Source organism: Podarcis pityusensis, assembly GCF_964106645.2.
Source record: "Podarcis pityusensis genome assembly, chromosome: 6".
Taxonomy (NCBI): domain Eukaryota; kingdom Metazoa; phylum Chordata; class Lepidosauria; order Squamata; family Lacertidae; genus Podarcis; species Podarcis pityusensis.
In genome coordinates, this window is record NC_138030.1 from 13,510,716 (window position 1) to 13,526,162 (window position 15,447).

Consider the following 15,447-nt stretch of genomic DNA (forward strand, 5'->3'; position numbering starts at 1 on the left):
CAAAATATAAAAACACATTGAGACATCAAACAGTAACAACTTCCCTATACAGGGCTGCTTTTAAAAGTCGTACAGTTGTTTATCTGCTTGACATCTCAGGGTCCCTTCCAACACTACAATTCTACCATTCCATAATTTGATGACTTGGGGTCTGAAGCAGTGCCAGGGAGGGGTGTGTGTCCTGGGAACCAGGCCGGCCTAAGATGTTTTGGCACAGATGCAGAGCCCAGAAGACCCCAGAGGGCCCCCACCATTTTCCCCCTAGGGGTGGGAGGATAGCAGAAGCGCCTCCGATTCACCAAGAGGCTGCTGTAGAGCCAACATTGGGTGTGGGACTGCCGAGGAGATGGCAGGCCTGGCTCCAAGGAGCATACCACAACTGTTGCTACTACTTTGGCAGCAGCGGTAGCAGTGGGCAATGCATTCCTTGGAAGCTGGATCTGTTGCTCTTGCAGATTCTGCCGCCTGAGGTGCTTGCCTCACTTTGCCTCATATGTGGGTCGGCCCTGCCTGGGGAGAGCTGAGTGTGGGCCATCTGATTCTCTATGGCAAACCTCTCTGGTTCCTGAGCTATTTCAGACTACAGTGGTACCTCGGGTTACATACGCTTCAGGTTACATACACTTCAGGTTACAGACTCCGCTAACCCAGAAATAGTGCTTCAGGTTAAGAACTTTGCTTCAGGATAAGAACAGAAATCGTGCTCCGGCGGCCCGGCGGCAGCTGGAGGCCCCCATTAGCTAAAGTGGTGCTTCAGGTTAAGAACAGTTTCAGGTTAAGAACGGACCTCCGGGACGAATTAAGTACTTAACCCGAGGTACCACTGTACTGCATGACTGCTCCCCTATATTAGCAGAAAAACGGCAGGTACTCAATGAGGCTATCAAAAAGAAAGCTGGAGCCATAAACCTGGCAGGGTAGATTTCTGTGTGCCATTAATTTCTGACAGGGATCTTGTCATCCAAGAATGTGATCACACGGGCTCCTGGCTGCCTTCTGAAGGACAGTACCAGAAAGGCCACACTTTCCCTATTTGCCCAAGAGTGTGTAGATTAGACCATAGGCAAATGACAACCAGATTACAGTAGACCAGGGGTCAGCAAACTTTTTCAGCAGGGGGCCAGTCCAATGTCCCTCGGACCTTGTGGGAGGCCGGACTATATTTTGGGGAAATAAATGAACAAATTCCTATGCCCCACATATTACCCAGAGATGCATTTTTAAATAAAAGCGCACATTCTACTCATGTAAAAACACACGGATTCCCAGACTGTCCACGGGCTGGATTTAGAAGGTGATTGGGCCGGATCCAGCCCCCGGGCCTTAGTTTGCCTATCCATGCAGTAGACTGACCCATTGAAATGCTGGCACCTCGTTCCAAAGGTCTTATTTATATTTACAAAAATATTTCTATACCACCCTCTCATGAAATTTCAGGGCAGTGCGCAGCAATATAAGACATTTCTTTAAAAAAAACAACAACAAAATTAGAAGCAGTACAGAACAGTCATTAAAATGACTGGGTACTTGAGAAAATGTTAAACAACTGCGCAGGCCTCTCAGCATAAGAAATTCTTCACGAGACACCTGAAAATAGAAAACGAGTGTCTGCCGAATCTCTGCCCTTAAGGGCTGCTTCCGATTACTATTTGTTTAAATTCAGAATTGGTAGAGATACAAGCCTGGGTGATTTGGGAATTGGCAGAACATCTGTTTCCTCTCCCTTTCTACTTTGCATTGAGTTATCTAATGCTTCTAGCTCACTTCTCAAAATGTAAGGCTAAACTGCAGAGAGGCAAAAATATGGGAGATTATATAAATAGGGCTGCCATATGTCTGAGTTTTCCAGGACACATCCGGGAATCGTGCTGCAAAAAATGTCGGTGAAAACCCAGACGTATGGCAAATAGGGCATTTTTTTGGGGGGACAACTTTGCCAAAGGGGGGGGGGGTTGGAGCTCAACAACTTTGTCGAGATTTTCACTTTGGGGAATATAGCAAGCCTAAATAAAGCAGAATCCAATTACAGTAGTAATGTAACTTAAATTGAGACACTTATTTAAGAGGACACAAAATAAAAGAAAAAAATCAGACAAGAACAAATAGTAGATACATTTGTATCTGATTACCACAATGATCTAAGATAAAATTTAAGAACACTATGATAATCTTCTTTCCAAATAGCCATTTTAAAGAAGCTTCCTTATTCCAGGTCCCAAATTGGCCTGTTTTAACACCCCAGGAATCAACAACACAATGAGTAACCCAAGCTTTTGCTAGGTTAGAGAAAATTGGCAGCCACCACCAAGTTGCTTCGAGATCCACTGCTTGACGTAAAATGATACCCTGCAACATGAGGAAGCTGACTTCAGAAATCCTGTGGGACTTTGCTCCAATCATAACACAATTTTATTGTGGCAAACCCATACACCACTGTGTTGTACCACCTAGTGAACTAACTGGCTTGAATGTGAGAGTCGTGGCAGACTCACAACATACCTTTAAAGCACATCCAACACTTGTTTAAAATGCATGACTTCCATCAAAGAATTATGGGGACTGTAGCTTGAATCTGCCCTCAGTCTCTGCTCAACTTTCTAAAGAATGGGTAGGCAAACTAAGGCCCGGGGGCCGGATCTGGCCCAGTCACCTTCTAAATCTGGCCTGCGGACGGTTCAGGAATCAGCGTGTTTTTACATGAGTAGAATGTGTCCTTTTATTTAAAATGCATCTCTGGGTTATTTGTGGGGCTTAGGAATTCGTTCATTCCCCCCCCCCCCAAAAAAAAATACAGTCAGGCCCCCCACAAGGTCTGAGGGACAGTGGACCGCCCCCCTGCTGAAAAAGTTTGCTGACCCTTGTTCTAAAGCATGTATGGGATCACAAAACATACACTTGTTTAACAAAAATGTGGGAATTTGTTGTATGGTATATGATGGGGTCTAAAAGCAATAGAAGAAGATGCTAACTAAACATCAAGAAGAACTTTCTGACAGTAAGATCTGTTTGGCAGAGGAATGGACTCCTTCGTAAAGTTGTGGACTGTCCTTCCTTGGAAGTTTTTAAGCTGAAATTGGATGGCTATCTGTCGTGGGTGCTTTAGTTGTGATTCCTGAATTTCAGGGGGTTGGACTAGATGACCCTCAGGGTCTCTTCCAACTCTACAACTCTATGATCCAAGCTGATCATCTTTTAAGGATGGATTCCTTGCATATGGAGATTTTGAACCAGCTTGTTTACATTTCAGTACAGACTCTGGAAAGTCACCCCTGCTGAACATTGAGTTCATCTGTCCTGTAAGATGCAGGAAGACAACGACGACAACTAACCACCCCACCTGGTTCTAATGCATCGTGCGGTTTGCTGTATTCGTAGCAGATGGTATTTATTTTTCCAAATAAATACGCGCTTTTTGCCAACGATTTGTAAGCAGTTAAAAAAACAAACCCAACAACCTCTTGTGTTTCAGAAGCTTCAGATTTGTTGCTGTTGTTTTAAAAGGGGTTGTATAATTTTGTAATGATTGCAGCGCTTAAGCTGCTGAAGGGATTTTGGAACTGTAACAAGAGATTCCAAACACACCTAGGGAGCTCATGATGCAATCCATGGTGTATGCAAAACCCCTCTAAGGAAGACATCTGCATTGCTGGAGGATAAACCTTTACAGAAGTGAATGCTCACTGTGGGTTTCCAAGATCCGCCCTGTCTGGAGTAACTCACGCCTCCAGAAGACTTTGATATTTGAATATAAATGACAGGCACTTTATATATAATTTTTGGCAGCACAAAGAGCTGGAAGAGGCTGTTTCTGGCTAGCAACCCTTAATCCCAATGTAGTTTGATTGGCACTTCCTGTTTCCATTTGAACGCAGCCATGGGACAGCAACTGGTGCCATACCCAAAAGGTCTTGGCCACGCAGATTTGGGAAAGAAATGTTTCACCCTACATGCATCATGGTCCTAACATCTAACCAGCAGCTTTCAAATGGGAAGAGCACACAAGGGCTGTTTGTGTGTCCCTTTACTCTTAGACCCAAAACCTCTGGCTCAAACTCATGAACAGGAGGCAGTTTTCCCTGGGCTGGACTGCTTGTCAACAAAGAATCAATGGCTCTGCTGGAAACAGAAATGAGACTAATTATGGAGGTTATGTTCATGCCCTACCTTTAAAGTACCTTTGTAGCACATTTCCCTCCTCAAATAATTATGGGCACTTTGTTAAAGGGCTGCTGGAAATCTTATCTGTGCGACAGAGTGTACAGGCAACTCTCAACTTACGCAGGGGTTATATTCTGGCGATAGGGCATAAAGCCAAAATCATGTATAGTCAACAACAAAAAACCACTGGGTGCAATGGAGGGTGGGATTGCCAAAGCTTTCCCCCTCAGACACAAGGCTCCTTTTTGCCCCCCACTTTTTAAAAATAACATTTTTTGCCAAGCACATAAAGCTGAATGTGCACAAGTTAAATTAAAGTTGCGAACTACCTGTACTTCAAAGGTATAGCATGCACATAGACACTATTTGGAAACCATAGCAGGTTCAAGCAGAATACAGCAGCTATCAGCTGACCTGAAAGCAGAAACACTGTGGAGTGGCAGGGACAGTTACCAGCTAAATGGAACACGAGTGACACTGTGTTTTAAACCACTGAGCCTCTTGGGCTTGCCGATCAAAAGGTCGGCGGTTCGAATCCCCACGATGGTGTGGGTTCCCCTTTGCTCTGTCCCAGCTCCTGCCAACCTAGCAGTTTGAAAGCACACCAGTGCAAGTAGATAAATAGGTACCACTGTGGTGGGAAGGTAAACGACGTTTCCGTGCACTCTGGCTTCCGTCACGGTGTTCCATTGCACCAGAAGCGGTTTACTCATACTGGCCACTTGACCTGGAAAGCTGTCTGCGGACAAACGCCAGCTCCCTTGGCCTGAAGCGAGATGAGCGCCGCACCCCATAGTCGCCTTTGACTGGACTCAACCATCCGGGGGTCCTTTTCCTTTTTTTTTTTTTAACCTATCAACTAAATGAGGATAACTGTCTGACTGTCACCTTCCCCCTGCACATGGATGGCTTTCTTAAGCCTGCAGATGCCACATTGATTCAATATACTACACTCTCTCCTGCTTTCGTTTCTGAAGCAGGATGCATGACTACATTGACCGTAACCATTTCCTTACCTTTTTTTTTTACAGCCACTTAAGGATGATTAATAGAAGGTTTAATCTCATAAAAGATCTGGTTCTACTTTCTAAAAAGCTGCAAGATTGTGGGTGGACAGGAGAGGGTTAATGGAGCCAAGAAGAGCTCAGCTGGCAGCTGTCTCCATGGTCCTAGCAGAGATTATGAGACCCTTCCTTTTATTAGGTAAATAAATAGCCTATCCTTCCCTCTAGGTGGGGATGATGTGATCTAGAGGTGTTTGGTATAAGGAGAAAACAAAAGGAGACGGGCTGCAGTTTGAGACAAGTCAAGGCTGCCAGACTGTTGCTGATTTCGGATGGGATTCAGTCACACACCGGCCAATTCCGATTGCGCAACAAAGGTTTGGAGGTGTTGATCTGAAGTTCTTGCACAAATAACTCACTTTGCCACCCTCCCCTCCTAAATCAGACATTTTGCGATAAGGAAAGGGATGAGGAACTGCCCTGCAAGAGTTTGCGAAGGCATTTGTTTGACACAGTGTCATCTGCCTCCCCACAAACAGATCAGAATAAAAGCTCAGAAAACAGCTGATGTCCTCTCATCTCCTCCCAAACTTTTTGCAATCAAATCAGGATGTTTGCTCAATAAACAAGTTATCTGGAAGTGACCATAGACAGGAAGAGACCAGAAGGAACTAAGAGATGGTTTTGAGCTCTGCAAGCATCTCAGAGTGCTGGCTGTCTTCCCAGAGGTCTGACACGGCAACAGTGAGCTTTGGCTACTTAGAATCATAGACTCTTAGAGTTGGAAGGGGATCCAAGGGTCATTTAGTCCAACCCCCCTGCAATGCAGGAATCTCAGCTAAAGCATCCACAACAGATACTTGTTAGGGCAGTTCAAGCTGTGCCTCTGCTCAGCTTGCTTTCATAGTGGTGGGGCCTGAGAGGATGCTGGAGCCCCAAAACCTGCTTGAGAGGCTGCTGCATGCTGATGCTGGGGTCACCTGACTAACATCTTTGAAGGGGCACCCCAAGCATTTCCCCAAAAGCCATATAAGAACACTAATTTACCAAGGGCAGTTGGCTGGGTCTCCCCAGCCACTCTGGGCGGCTTCCAACAGAACACTAAACTACAATAACCTATTAAACATTAAAAGCTTCCCTAAACAGGGCTGCCTTCAGATGTCTTCTAAAAGTTTGGTAGTTATTTTTCTCTTTGACATCTGGTGGGAGGGCGTTCCACAGGGCGGGTGCCACTACCAAGAAGGCCCTCTGCCTGGTTCCCTGTAACTTGGCTTCTCGTAGCGAGGGAACTGCCAGAAGGCCCTCGGCGCTGGACCTCAGTGTCCAGGTAGAACGATGGAGGTGGAGACGCCTACAGGAGAAGAATGGCTGGCGAAGATGATGGACTATGCTGAAATGGCGAAAATGACTGGGAAGATCGGAGATGAAGAAGATAGTAAATTTAATGAAGAATGGGGAAAATGTGTAAGTTACCTAAAAGAACACTGGAAACAATTAAAAACTATGGCAGATTTCTAAAAAACACTTGTAATGTAGCGAGAATTATGGTGAAAACTGAGTATTAAGATAATATGGAGAACATCATAAGATACAGTTGGAAAAGAATAACGAGGGAAACCATGGAGGTGTGGAGGGAAGTCCGGGGATTCAGAGAATCCTATGTGTACATGATTATGATTTATTTGTGATGATAATTGTTAAAGGCGAAAATGAATAAAAAGTTATTTTCAAAAAGAAAAGGCATTGATGTGAAGGCTTAGCCCTGAAAGACTTCTAATAAATAACTGGAATAAATAAGCAAATTAGGTAAAGGTAAAGGGGCCCCTGACCATCAGGTTCAGTCGTGACCGAATCTGGGGTTGCGGCGCTCATCTCACTTTATTGGCCGAGGGAGCTGGCGTACAGCTTCCGGGTCATGTGGCCAGCATGACTAAGCCGCTTCTGGCGAATCAGAGCAGCACACGGAAACACCGTTTACCTTCCCACCAGAGCGGTACCTATTTATCTACTTGCACTTTGACGTGCTTTCAAACTGCTAGGTTGGCAGGAGCAGGGACCGAGCAACGGGCGTTCACCCCGTCGCGGGGATTCGAACCGCCAACTTTCTGATCAGCAAGTCCTAGGCTCTGTGGTTTAACCCACAGCGCCACCCGCGTCCCTTCAAATTACATCCACTGAAATAGGAGGGTAGGAAGCACCAGATTGAAATTCCCTACTGGTCTCAAAGTTAGAAGTCACGTGAAAGGCCGCCTACGTGATCCTCTATAAATGGAGGTCTGTGAGCTTCCTGCTGTTCCAGTCATAATGAAGCCCAGCTTGAATTGGCTTTCAGTGGCGCAAACAGCAAGGGAACACGGGATATGCTGGGCTTATGGATGGCCTTTTCCTGCTGATTGCTGACACCCGGTTTATGAGCTATAAGGAAGCTGCAGTTCTTCCAAAAACCGTGCGCTTTTTATTATATCTGAACTGAAAGTCATTAGCAGCACTGCCAATGTGCAGACGTGGGGATGGAAGAAAGCAATAGAATTACGGCAGATTTTTTTAGCGTCGCAAAGCATGGCGTCGTAGGCTGGAAAGCCTGGAGCTGCTTCAGGATGACTGGAGCTGCGGTCATAACACTTGAGTCATAACTGCGGGTTGCAATAAAAGTGTCCAGAATGATATGCTGTGCTCCAGCTTGCCAGACGAGAAAGCAGAAGACAGTGACTTCCTGCCTATCCAGCCCTGGCCTAGAGTTCAGATGCTAAATATTCCATATGACTGCAAGCAATTGCCTCGTAGCCGCTCTGGTCCAAGGTCTATCAAGTGCGCAAGCTGCTGCGGTGGAATGGCAAAAGTGCATTTGAACTATGTCTGGTCCTCCTGAGTCCAACTCCTCACTCAGCTCACTGAGTGGCTGTGGGTCTGCCCCTCTTTCTCAGCCTAACCTACCTCACAGGGTTATTGTGAGGATAAAGTGTGGTGTAGTGAAGAGCAGAACCAAGTGTCCCTATTTTCCAGGGACAGTCCCGGATTTACAGAAGCCGCCCTGGTTTCTGACGTGAACCTGGAATGTCCAGCTTTTCCTATTTTCATTGGAGAAATGTGGGAGGGTACAAAATAGGACTTCCCTAATTTCATTGGGACGTGGGTGGCGCTGTGGGTTAAACCACTGAGCCTAGGGCTTGCCGATTGAAAGGTCAGCGGTTCAAATCCCCACAACGGGGTGAGCTCCCGTTGCTCGGTCCCTGCTCCTGCCTACCTAGCAGTTTGAAAGCATGCAGTGCAAGTAGATGAATAGGTATTGCTGCAGCGGGAAGGTAAATGGCATTTCCATGTGCTGCTCTGGTTTCGCCAGAAGCGGCTTAGTCATGCTGGCCACATGACCCGGAAAAATTGTCAGCGGACAAACGTCGGCTCCCTCGGCCTGTAAAGTGAGAAGAGCAGCGCAGCCCCAGAGTCGATCGCGACTTGACTTGTCAGGGGTCCCTTTACCAATATCACTGGAGAAATGTTGGAGGGGACATCCCTAATTTCATTGGAGAAATGTTGGAGGGGACATCTCTGTTTTCATTGGAGAAGTGTTGGAGGGGGCATGTACGCTGCCTTGAGCTTCTTAGAGGAAGGGTGGAAGTATGTTGTTTAGTCGTGTCCGACTCTTTGTGACCCCATGGACCAGAGCACGCCAGGCACTCCTGTCTTCCACTGCCTTCCGCAGTTTGGTCAAACTCATGTTTGTAGCTTCAAGAACACTGTCCAACCATCTCGTCCTCTGTCGTCCCCTTCTCCTTGTGCCCTCCATCTTTTCCAACATCAGGGTCTTTTCCAGGGAGTTTTCTCTTCTCATGAGGTGGCCAAAGTATTGGAGCCTCAGCTTCAGGATCTGTCCTCCCAGTGAGCACTCAAGGCTGATTTCCTTCAGAATGGATAGACTAGATCTTCTTGCAGTCCATGGGACTCTCAAGAGTCTCCTCCAGCACCAGTGGAAGTATACATGCAATAAATAATAAGCACCTCTAGCTAAGGGATCTCCCTCACAATTAAGTTGTCCCAGGATGAGGATGTGCAACAGATATGGGTTATGTAGCAAGCAGGGACCGTCCAGTCCAGAATATTGCTTGAGGACTGTTGACTTTTCTAATATTTGCATGTATTTACAAATGTGCAGGCTGAGCATAGGGGGAGGCACAGCTTAAACACCCAAACAGGCAGCCTGCTGCTCCCACTTCAGATTTCTAGGGAGAGAGCCCGCACCCTAAGCCAGTTACAAAGTCTCAACTCAGCTCTCCGTGTCCTTTGCAAGACTCACTCAAGAAGCTGCGGTTTCTCTTAGGTAGACTTTACACCTACCACTTCCTCTGCCGAGTTCATTTGGTGGGTTTCTCTCAGAGACAAGCACATTCATTTGGCAAGGCAGAGCACCGGCAAAGAGGAACCCCAGGAGGCAATATCACCACCCCTGCTGCGAAATAAGTGGCAGCACTTTCCCCCTGCTTCACTTACACCGCTGAAGATGCCTTTGGATCAATACTTCCACATCAAGCTCCAGAAATTTACTAACACCGCATCTCTCTTTCGCTATCCTGTTAACAGTTATCATAACACGTAGTCAGAACCCTTAACCATTTGCAGTGGAATCCTGAATGTATTGACTCAGAAGTGCCTCTGTGTTTAGTAGGAATTGCTGCAATCCTTTCCAGGCTTGCCTGGGAGTAAGTCCTATTGATCTCAGCAGGGATTCCTTCTGGGCAGGCAGGCAGGCAGGCAGGCAGGCACAGGCTCGCCCTTTTAGCCTTGGATTTGCTACTGCTTGTCTGCTGAGTTTGTGTTTGTATTTATAAGCTTCTCTGATGTTTTAACACCTTCCCGTATTTGGGTATTATTTTTGGCTTTTATTGAAGCTGTCTTGAAAAACTCGTGGAACTAGGAGATGGCGGGGTGGTGGTGGTAAATAAATAAAAACAGCAGATTTGCAGCAGGAATGTAGGAAAATGCCTTATACAGATGCAGATCATTGGTTGAACATTCTCGGCAGCGACTGGCGGCAGCTATCCCGGGGTTTATGTAGGGGACATTCGCAGCCCTGGCTGGAGGTGGTAGCAGCGGCGGAGCAAGTTGATCGGGTGCCTGGGGAGGCGCATGTGCCCTGTGCACGTGCCCTGCGCCCGGAGGCGGAGCCAGCCACACACGGGGGGCACCATGGGGCCTCTGAGGAGTCTGCCTGCCTCTTCCCACTCAGCCACCCTATAGCTGGGGTGGGGGGTGGGGAGGAGGCAGTTTGTGTTATGTAGTGAAGTTCTCACCCTGGGCCAGCAGGGGGATACTGTAGATAGTTTTCACTCAGGTCCCCATATGCAAATAAGGGATTGAAAGTGACGTTCAGTGATTGGATAGTTACAGAAAGTTGTTACAGTTGTGTTGTACTGGAGCTCTATATAAGCAGGCTGGCTGAACCCTTCAGTTCAGTTCTGTTCTGGCCTGTGAATAAACAAGAGCTGTTTGAAGAATCGCTGTGTCGTCTGATATGTTCACCCACAACTTAACAGTTTGGGCAGTGTGGAGCTTGCGGGCGCTCAAGCCACCGCGTCACTCCCAGGAGAGATGCGTGGCTTGGGCATGCTGCAAGTCCCGTGGTGAGTGCCGCCCACCATTTTGTCACCCCCCTCAGTGGGGATACCCGGGGTCGACCGCACCTACCGCACGCCCCTTGCTGCGCCCCTGGGTGGTAGGGATTGAACCTGGGATTTTCTGCAAGCAAAGCAGATGCTGTACCGTGAAAGTGCAGCAGAGGAGCAAATCAGATTGTGAAACTAGCAAGGGGGGAAGGATTAACATCCTCTCACCTCCATTACCACTGAACTGATCAGTGTTCTGAAAGTCGATCAGCTGCTTTTGAAAACAAGTAGGAAGGTGATGCTGTGGGATAAAAGAAAATCATATGAAAACGGTGTATAGGTGGTCTCTGGCACCCAGTAAATTAGCAAAAATGTATAAGTCAACATCAGGCATCTGTTGGAAGTGTAAAGAAGGTACCGTTTTCCATATGTGGTAATCTTGCAAGGTTGTTAAAGTATTATGGGAAATGATACTGTATTAGCCTGAATATAAGCCTCATTTTTTTCCCCAAATTCCGACCATGAAAAGTTAGTGTGGCTTAAATTTGTGACCTTACAAAAATTTGCTTTTACGATATCGCTGCTGAAACAGACATGTGGTAAAACAGAATGGGTGTGAGTGCCTCCGGAATTTTAAGGGAGTGGCTCATATTCAGGTATTGTCTTTTTTCCCTCCCCCCCCCCATTTTTTTTTAAAGGTGCGGCTTATATTCGGGTATGGCTTATATTTGGGCTTGTACAGTATATAATGAGTTGTAAAAATGTTTATTAACTTTTATTAAGAAACCAGAAGCTTTTCTTTTAGGAATAATAGGAACGGGGTACCAAAAGAACAGAAAAAAATATTTATGTGTGCAACAATGGCCGCTCGAATGATATATGCCCAGAGATAGAAAGAAGAAAATGTTGGGAAAAAGCACCAAGGCAAAAGCCAGCTCCAGATGGCTGGAATGCAAAACAGGATGTTATGGTTTACAGATGTACTGTTGGAGAAAAGGTGGAGCCTATTCTCTGTACTGAGCACCGGATGTTAGCTCAGAGTGTCATATGACCTGTACTGGAAGTACAGGGGAGGAGTGTGTGACTCTTCTGATGGAGACTGAAGGGTGCAGTCACATTTCTATGTACTGTTGAGTGACAGGAATAAAACATGTAGAAAGGACTCCTGTCTGTCTCATTTCCCCTCCCTGGGAGAATGCAGGGAGGGAGAGAGAAGCAGAGAAGCAGAGGGTGTGTTCTTCTCACGACTAATGAGAAGAATCGCCGGGTTTGTTTACCTAGCCTGCCGGGGTCGCAGACGGACGGTAAACACAGTATCTCGCTCAATTGCCTCGGGGGAGGCCAGTTACCTCTGCCTGTGAGCTGAAGATATTAACATATGGCAGCCTTCGGATGGTTGCGATTCATCGGACATCTGCATGAGAGGCTGGTGGATTGTCCTCCTCTGCTCCAAGGAGGAAGAGAGGCGTCTGAAAGAAGCCAGAGGCTCAACAGACAGCTGGTGGAAAGAAGAGGTGTTTTCCAGAGCAACAAAGTTCAAGGTATGCTGCATTTCGGGCTAAAAGTGTGAACGCAGTTCGATTAATTCACTGGTTCACGGAGCTGCGTTTCAACGAAAACAAGAGCTCCGGGAGGAAGAGGCCTGCAGCTTAAAGGCTGAAGCCTGCATTCCACAAATTCTTGTGGTTGATAAACTGTCCTATTGAAATGCATTGTTGCTAGGTAACGGAAAGTTGGAAAGTTACTGGCAAAGGGGCTGGACTGTGAGTGTGAGCCTGGGAAAGCGAAACAAAATCAGAGAATGTTTTGGCTACAAGTTTACGTGCCCTTGGAAGGGACTTTCCATAGCAGCCAGAGTTTAGCTGCCAGGTGCAAAAGAGCGTAAACAACTTGCAGTTTGCCTGCGTGAGAAAGACAAAATCAACTGTTGGATTTTACAGCTTGTTTGAAAGTGAGAGAGGCTTGGCTTCAAGATGGATGCCAAGAAAGGGGGAGCCCTGCCCTGTTCATCTCCCCTGACCAGAGACAGTTATTCATCATGGTCTGGATGGATAACTACCCCAGAAGGGGTGAGCCAAGATGATGCTGGCCAAGTTCCTAAGAGCTCAACGAAAGCTGAGGAGAGCTTTGACCCCAGAGGGGAGAGTGCAGGAACTGTGGCTGTTGGAACTGTTGGTGTTCCTGAACAAGGTGCAGAGAGTGTGTGCTGTGGTCCTGAATGAACACGACAGACTTGCTGCACTAGAAGTGAAAGACAGGGGGAGGGAAGAACGGAGTTCTAATTCCCCCACTGCTGATGCTACTAGGGAGCATGGTGTAGCATTGAGTGCTGTCCGATGCTACAATTGTGGACAGACTGGGCATCTACAGCGAAACTGTAAGAAGCCGCGCCAGTCAAGAGGAGCAAAGAGCAGCTCTACGAAGCCTGAGGCGTCAGGCAAAAGCCGTTCCAAGTGCCAGGTGAAACCTGCAAAGGCTATGATGGCGAAAGGAACCACGCCAGATGTTGGGAACTCGTTCATAATTGACACGGGCACAACGGTTCATATGTGCCCGCACAAACAACTGTTTTCGACGTTGAGGAAGCAAAGCTTCACTGTGAAACAGGCCAACGGTCAGGAGTTGGAAGCGACCGGAATTGGGACTGTGTATCTTGAAAGTCTGAACTTGACTATAAGTGATGTTTACCTGGTTCCAGATCTGAGATTTAATCTGCTGAGCGTGTCGCAGATTGCAAAGAAAGGACTGAAACTGTCCTATGATGCTAAAAGCTGCAAGATCTACAAAGATGGAGAACTGTTTCTTACTGCCAAAGAGAAAGATGGACTGTATTTGTTGACTTTTGATCAAAGTGATTACATGAAATGTAATTCTTCTGTTTCTAACGAAATCTCTCTTGCAGGTGTGACCAGTGTGAGCACCAGGAAGCTGACCAAGAAGGTCGACAGAGCATTTCAGCGGGTGTATGCTGATGTGATTGGTCCTCTAGAACCATCTAGAGGCAGTGCAAAGTATTACCTTTTGTGTGTGGATTGTTTCACTAATTATTCTTGGGTTTATATGATGGAGAAACCGCAAGAAACTTTAGAAAAGTTTCAGGAGTTTTGTGACAAGGTTAAAAATATGCATGATGCTAACATTGATTGTCTTTTCACAGATGACAAGCAAGTTTTTCTGTTACAGAAGTTTCAGAAGTTCCTGGATGGAAAAGGGATAGACCACAAAATTGCTGTTTCGCCAGAAGCGTGGAACAGGGGGGTCTGTGTTAGAGTGAACAAAGAATTGCAAAAGGGGATGAATGCGCAATTGCTGAGTTCACATTTGCCACATGAATATTGGGCCGAATCGCTAGCGTCCTATCTTCATGTGTGGTTGAGAAAAGTCTCAACAGAGTTGGGATGTTCTCCTTTTGAGAAGCTGTTCAATAGAAAACCTTCTGTTGCCTATTTTAAGGTTTTCGGGTCTCATGTGAGAACAGAAGCTCCAGGTGGAGTAAAGAATGCCAGAGGCATTTTTGTGGGTTATGAAAAAGGTCTCTACAGAGTAATTTTGTCTGAATCTGGTCAGGTGATTCTCACAAAGTTCCTAGAGAGTGCTCCAGAGCAAGAGCGGGTTGTAGAACACACATTTCCCACAGGAAACGATTCAGATGATGATGATGATTTTTCTGATTTTACTGATTACAGTGGTACTGAGAGTGACAGTACTAGCTCAAAGAGCTCAGGTGACACAGTCATTGAGAGGAAATCTCACACAATGGATAGACCTTCACAGGTGAAGGATGAACCACTGTTTACTATTGGAACTGGTTCTCCAAAGAGTCCTGAGACTGAACCAGTGAGCAGAGAGGATCAGCACCTCATACGCAGGTCTGAGAGAGTTACAAAGGGTGTACCACCAAAGAGGTACTCAAAAGAGTTTGCTAACTTAGCTGTTGCATGTGTTGCTATTGTTAACAACTCAAAGCAGGTTAAAGCAGTGTCTAAGTCAGAGACAAAGACACAACAGAGAGTAGCTAGCCAAGGTAATGCAGAAGCACTCATTCCTTGGAAGCCAGACAACCAGAGAGGTACACTGGTGAAACCAGTGGTGGGGAGTTCCAAGGGTGGAACTGAAACAACAGGGGACTGTTATATGTATAACAACTGTTTGTTCTCTTCTCTGGATCATGTTTTGCCAATTGATGCTTTTGGGGGAGGATGTTGGGAAAAAGCACCAAGGCAAAAGCCAGCTCCAGATGGCTGGAATGCAAAACAGGATGTTATGGTTTACAGATGTACTGTTGGAGAAAAGGTGGAGCCTATTCTCTGTACTGAGCACCGGATGTTAGCTCAGAGTGTCATATGACCTGTACTGGAAGTACAGGGGAGGAGTGTGTGACTCTTCTGATGGAGACTGAAGGGTGCAGTCACATTTCTATGTACTGTTGAGTGACAGGAATAAAACATGTAGAAAGGACTCCTGTCTGTCTCATTTCCCCTCCCTGGGAGAATGCAGGGAGGGAGAGAGAAGCAGAGAAGCAGAGGGTGTGTTCTTCTCACGACTAATGAGAAGAATCGCCGGGTTTGTTTACCTAGCCTGCCGGGGTCGCAGACGGACGGTAAACACAGTATCTCGCTCAATTGCCTCGGGGGAGGCCAGGTACCTCTGCCTGTGAGCTGAAGATACTAACAGAAAATTGGCAGCAA